Source organism: Bubalus bubalis, chromosome 8, assembly GCF_019923935.1.
Source record: "Bubalus bubalis isolate 160015118507 breed Murrah chromosome 8, NDDB_SH_1, whole genome shotgun sequence".
NCBI lineage: Eukaryota > Metazoa > Chordata > Mammalia > Artiodactyla > Bovidae > Bubalus > Bubalus bubalis.
In genome coordinates this window covers 99,060,370-99,066,456 of record NC_059164.1, presented here as the reverse complement: position 1 = coordinate 99,066,456, position 6,087 = coordinate 99,060,370, and the positions used below count along the sequence as shown (strand labels likewise).

The 6,087-nt window shown below is 46.5% G+C and overlaps 1 long non-coding RNA gene across 1 annotated transcript in view; it reads right to left on the bottom strand.

The window, feature by feature from the left end:
* Positions 1-1,051: 1,051 nt before the first annotated feature.
* Positions 1,052-6,087, bottom strand: part of LOC123334811 — a 71,002-nt gene continuing 65,966 nt past the window's right edge. Inside the window, exon 3 of the long non-coding RNA XR_006552951.1 lies at positions 1,052-1,155. This is a non-coding gene — a long non-coding RNA (uncharacterized LOC123334811). The remainder of the gene's footprint in view (positions 1,156-6,087) is intronic.

Genomic DNA, 6,087 nt, shown 5'->3' with positions numbered 1-6,087 from the left:
AGAGTCCTTAGCACTTGGCCCTCGACCTGCCAGTATGGATAATAGAGCCCTTGATCTGGACGAGGCTCACAGCTCTTGACACAGGCAAGAGATGCAATATCGAAGCCACTTTTCTCTTTCACAGCCTTTTCTCTTTCCATGGCAGACATGGGATGGCTGCAGAAGAAAAGGAAGGTGCAGCCACCAGCTGCAGAGGCGGGGAGGAGGCCAGGAGGGCAGAGCGAGGCCCTGGTGGTGACTAACATTCTCAATCAGGAGAGTGAAACAGAAACATCCGAGCAGCTCCCATCTGAATGGTCTGAAAGGCCACAGCAGCAGCTGACAGGGACTGGTTTGGTGGCAGAGGGAGGTTAGTGGGCCACAGATCAATTCCCAGCCGTCCAGGGTGGCATCTCAGGATGGCCTTTGCCAGGGGAGGGGAGCAACTCTGAACCTCAGCAGGGTGGGAGGGCCAACATCATGGGTGCTCTTAACACACTCAGTAGTCCTCCAACTTCAGAATCACCTGCGGATCTTGTTTAAAACTCAGATTACCAGGCCATCAGGCAGTTTTGCCCTGCCACCTGTCGTGACCCAAAGCCCAGGAGTTCCTGTGGACGGAAGCTGGACTCTCCCTTTTGCCCTGTTTACATCCTAGAAAAGGGCACTGAGCCCACCCTTGGGGGCCCTAACAGGCATGCCCACCAGGGCCAGCTTGGTCCCTAACTAACTCTGGGTAGTGGACTCCTCTGCAGGGCATGTGGGTTGCAGTCAAGCCCCACCCACAGAAGCTCCGTTCTTGCACTGAAATGGTCAGCCAGGGACTTCCCTGGTGGTCCAGTGGCTAAGATTCTGTGCTCCCAATGCAGGGGGCACAGGTTCGATCCCTGGTCGGGGAACTAGGATCCTGACTGCCACAGGGTAGGACCTGAAAATGAAAAAAAAAAAAGACCTGAAATGATCGGGTGGCCTGGGCTAGCCCAGGGGGAAATTCAGGCCTGGGTACGTATCAGGAAGGCTGTCGATATGTGAGAACTCACTGAAAGTGTGACCAGGATTGGATTACCTGCTCTGAGCCGGTCAGGTCAGATTTCCAGATGCAGCGAAGGTCTTCTAAGGACACAGCTTCACATTGCCTGCCCATCCTACAGTTCTACTTCAGACCGTCCCCCTGCCCTGCAAACAGGGAAAGAGTGTATGTGTCTGGCTGTGTATACCCAGGAGCAGAGGCGTGTGCTAGGACATATGGCAGCTGCGTGGATTCCCTGGATGTGCATGGGCAGGACTCTTGGAGATTACTGGAGTTTTTTATCTTCCCTTTTGTCAAGTTTAAAGACCTTTTTACTTCATAAGTATTGACTGAGCAGCTCCTCTGTATTAAGCACCATGTGAGACACAAAGGCCCTAGTACGTATCAGAACTTATAGCCTGGCTACGGAATTTTCCCAGAACATAAGTATTTAATGAGAAATAGAGGAGAAATAATGTTCTTTGAAGTTTACACCTCTGATGCTGCCATACGATCTATGGGATTTTGAGCTCTTTGAGAGTCAATGATTTCTATTATCTTGGTCCCCACAAACAACTCAGATGTCAGTAATGCTATTAAATGTTTGCTGATGAAAGGGATATTGAAAAGAATTTAAACATATTTGCCCTGCATATATGAACTTCAGAAGATACTAATTTTTCAGTGATGTCTTTTGCATAATTTTTAATCTCTTTGAAAGCAACCTCAGTTTGCTTGCCTTTATAAGGCAAAATTCCCTTTAATGTTTAATGAAAAAAAATATTTTGCAAGATAGGGACACATTTCATTCCATTTCTTTCTAATCCATTTCCAATCAATTTCACTCCACTCAAGGAGCCCAGATCACTCCCACACAGCCCTGTATTTACCCGCCCCCTACTACATGCCCAGTACTGTGCCTGGTGCTACGGGGTAAACCAACAATGCATGATAAATAATCAGAGAGCCGAGTTTATCACTGTTTGTTGTTTAGTTGCCAAGTCGTGCCTGACTCTTTTTCAGCTGCATGGGCTGTCCATGGGATTTCCAGGCGAGAATACTGGAGTGGGTTGCATTTCCTTCTCCAGGGGATCTTTCCAAACCAGGAATTGAACCCGCAGCTCCTGCCACGTCTTCTGCATTGCAGTGAGTTCCTTACTGCTGAGCCACCAGGGAAGCCCAAGTTTATCGTGCATAAAACTAATTGGAGAAGCACAGGAGACAAGTCTATAATGCCAATAACACAAACATAAGGCAAAGATCTTTCTCCCAAATCACAGTTTGTTTCAAACTAGAGTAATAAATAATCTCCTAAAAGGGAAACCTTTTCAGGGACTTTCCAATTTGACTTAAAAATTTTTATAATGTTACTTGAATATGTATAAACATAAAACTTGGAATAAATTTTTTAAATTTATAAAAACCAAAGAAAATTTATAACTTGCAACCCCTCAAAAGAATTCCTGAAAAATCAATAATAATTAAATTAGCATCAATTTAATGATACTGTTCTGCTATAACCAAATTAGCAGTGTTGGGTGAGAGAGCCTTGGGTCTGGTTCTTTATTGAATCGGCTTGGCTTGTGGTTTGACTACTATAATACTAATTCAGAGAGGGCCTGCTTAGGTAAGAGTGCTAGTCACAATTATTCATGACGTCAAGGCTCTCTCTGCTTATTCAGAATAATCAGATCTCACACTTAACCAACATTCAGAAAACTAAGATCATGGCATCCGGTCCCATCACTTCATGGCAAATAGATGGGGAAACAGTAGAAACAGTGGCTAACTTTATTTTTTTGGGCTCCAAAATCACTGCAGATGGTGACTGCAGACACAAAATTAAAAGACACTTACGCCTTGGAAGGAAAGTTATGACCAACCTAGGCTGCATATTAAAAAGCAGAGACATTACTTTGCCAACAAAGGCCCGTCTCGTCAAGGCTATGGTTTTTCCAGTGGTCATGTATGGATGTGAGAGTTGGACTACAAAGAAAGCTGAGTGCCAAAGAATTGATGCTTTTGAACTGTGGTGTTGGAGAAGATTCTTTGAGAGTCCCTTGGACAGCAAGGAGATCCAACCAGTCCATCCTAAGGGAGATCAGTCCTGGGTGTTCATTGGAAGGACTGATGTAGAAGCTGAAACTCCAATACTTTGGCCACCTGATGCAAAGGGCTGACTCATTTGAAAAGACCCTGATGCTGGGAAAGTTTGAGGGCAGGAGGAGAAGGGGACGACAGAGGATGAGATTGTTGGATGGCATCACCGACTCAATGGACATGAGCTTGGGTAAACTCCAGGAGTTGGTGATGGATAGGGAGGCCTGGCATGCTCTGGTTCATGGGGTCACGAAGAGTTAGACACAACTTAGCAACTGAACTGACTGACTGACCCTTAACCAAAATTTGCTGCATAAAGTTCTCAAATGCCTTACGATGGCATGAATGATGCATCATCTGATAACACTGTGAAGCTGTCTAATTCAGCTGAAGAGTAACATTGTGACACTGTTGCGTCTGCATTAAATTTAATCTGATTATTGACCATATTAGAATAATTCTGCATTGTGGGCTTCCCAGGTGGCACAGTGGTAAAGAATCTGCCTGCCAATGCAGGAGACTCAAGACATGCAGGTTTGATCCCTGTGTTGGGAAGATCCCCTGGATTACCTGGAGTAGGAAATGGCAACCCACTCCAGTATTCTTGCCTGGGAAATTCCATGGACAGAAGAGCCTGGTGGGCTACAGTCCTTGGGGTCTCAAAGAGTCAGACATGACTGAGCACACATGTTGTAAATTTACTACAATACTTACTTTTAATAAACTACAGTACTCAACTCAGCTGAGTCATGCAATGTATCTGCTTATACACAGTGATGGTTAATTTCCTGTGTCAGCTTGACTGAGCTAAGGGATGTCCAGAGAGCTAGCAAGACATTATTTCTGGGTGTGTCTATGAGGATGTTCCCAGAAAAGATTAGCATTTGAATCAATACACTGAGTAAAAATGATCGTTCTCACCAATACAGGCAGGCCTCTTGCCATCCATTAAGAGCCTGAATAGACCAAAAAGGTGGATGAAGGGCGACTTTGCTCTCTGCTTGAGCTGGGACATCTACCCTTCTCCTGCCCTCTTGTATCATGCTGCTGACTCTCAGGCACTGGGACTCAGATTGGGACTTACACCATGAGCTCCCCTGGTTCTCAGGTGTGTGGGCTAAAACCATAGGACCAGTTTCCTTGGGCCTCCACCCTGCAGTTGGCAGGTCATGGGACTCCTCAGTCACCATCATCCACAGGGCCCTCCCCTCATAATAAATCTCTTTCAGTGTATCTGCCCACACATGATTCTGCTTCTCAGGAGAAGCCTGGTTGATGCATACATGGAGCTGCCATGCGCAGGCGCAGTTCTCTGCCTGCACCACCTGAGCCAGGAGATGACTCAGGCCTCCCACCTTGCTTCCTTATTTGAAGCATCTACAGTCAAAGCTATGGTTTTTCCAGTAGTCATGTATGCATGCAAGAGTTGGACCATAAAGAAGGGTGAGCGCCAAAAAATTGAGGCTTTCAAACTGTGGTGCTGGAGGAGATTCTTGAGAGTCCCTTGGACAGCAAGGAGATCCAACCAGCCCATCCTAAAGGACATCAACCTTGAATATTCATTGGAAGGACTGATACTGAAGCTGAAGCTCCAATACTTTGGCCACCTGATGCGAAGAACTGACTCGCTAGAAAAGACCCTGATGCTGGAAAAGGATGAGGGCAGGAGAAGGGGGCGACAGAGGATGAGATGGCTGGATAGCATCACTGCCACAGTGGACATGAGTTTGAGCAAACTGCAGGAGATACAGTGAAGGACAGGGAGGGCTAGTGTGCTGCAGTGCATGGGGTCACAAAGAGATGCACATGACTGAACAACAACAATACAGTGAAAAACCAACTGTGAAGAAGCCACAAGCCCTTGAGAAGGCAGAGGTGCACTAGTAACCCTCCATTATGACCTTCTCTGTCCCCCGTGGCCTCAGGCCAGCTGTACAAGGTGTGCTCATGAGAATTAGGTCAATGAAAAGAATGAACTAAATGTTGGAGGGGAAGGGATAAAGCTGAGTACTAAATATTGGGCTGGCCAAAAATTTTGTTCAGGTTTTTCTGTAACATCTTATGGAAAAACCCAAATGATTTTTTGGCCAAACCAATAAAGGGGACTTTACTGGGTTCCAAAGAGACAGCATCTGAAATGTTAATGCCTCCACATAGGTGGCCCTCGGGGTGCAAATTTAGCCCCTAACCTGGCTCCCAGAAGTAGAACTCCCATATCTCCCCTCAAAGCATCTCCTTTCATCAAACCTCCCCAGTGGGAATCTCCAATGACCCTTGAGAAAACCCAATCTCTGTGCATCCAAAGGGACCACGATGCCACCACCATCTCCTTTCCCCCACCCCCCCCACCCCCCCAGTACATTTCTCAGGGCTGAATCACCTAGCCTGAGGGGGTCTTGGACTTTTCCTAGATTAGCTGACATCCACGGACCCCCAGATCCCATGAGCATCCAGTGGGCATGGTTTTGGGATGCCTGCTTTCCTTTGGGTCCAGAAGGACCTTATGGGCCAGATTGCCTTTGTGATCTCACATCTGAATGGTTACAGGCATGACTGTTTCTTTAACTGTTGCATCTGCTGAAACAGGTCCACTCGCACGCACACACAGAACAAACATTAATTCTCAGAGACAGTAGCTTCTACTTGTAGCTGCTGTTTAGTTGCTAAGTCGTGTCCAACTCTTTGAGACCCCATGGACCAGAGCCTGCCAGGCTCCTCTATCCATGGGATTTCCCCAGCAAGAATACTGGAGTGGGTTGCCATTTCATTCTCCAGGAGATCTTTCCGATCTAGGAATCAAACCCATGTCTCCTGCACTGGAAGGTGGATTCTTTACTGCTGAGCCACCAGGGAAGCCCCAGCTTCTACTAGGAAGGAAATATTTCCTGTTTCATAATCTCCAAGGTGCCATCTCCACCCACAAGGTTAGAAAATCCTATTTTTTTTTTTTTCTCCACCATGAATCCTCTGCGGGCTTACAGAATGTGAAACCGAGTATG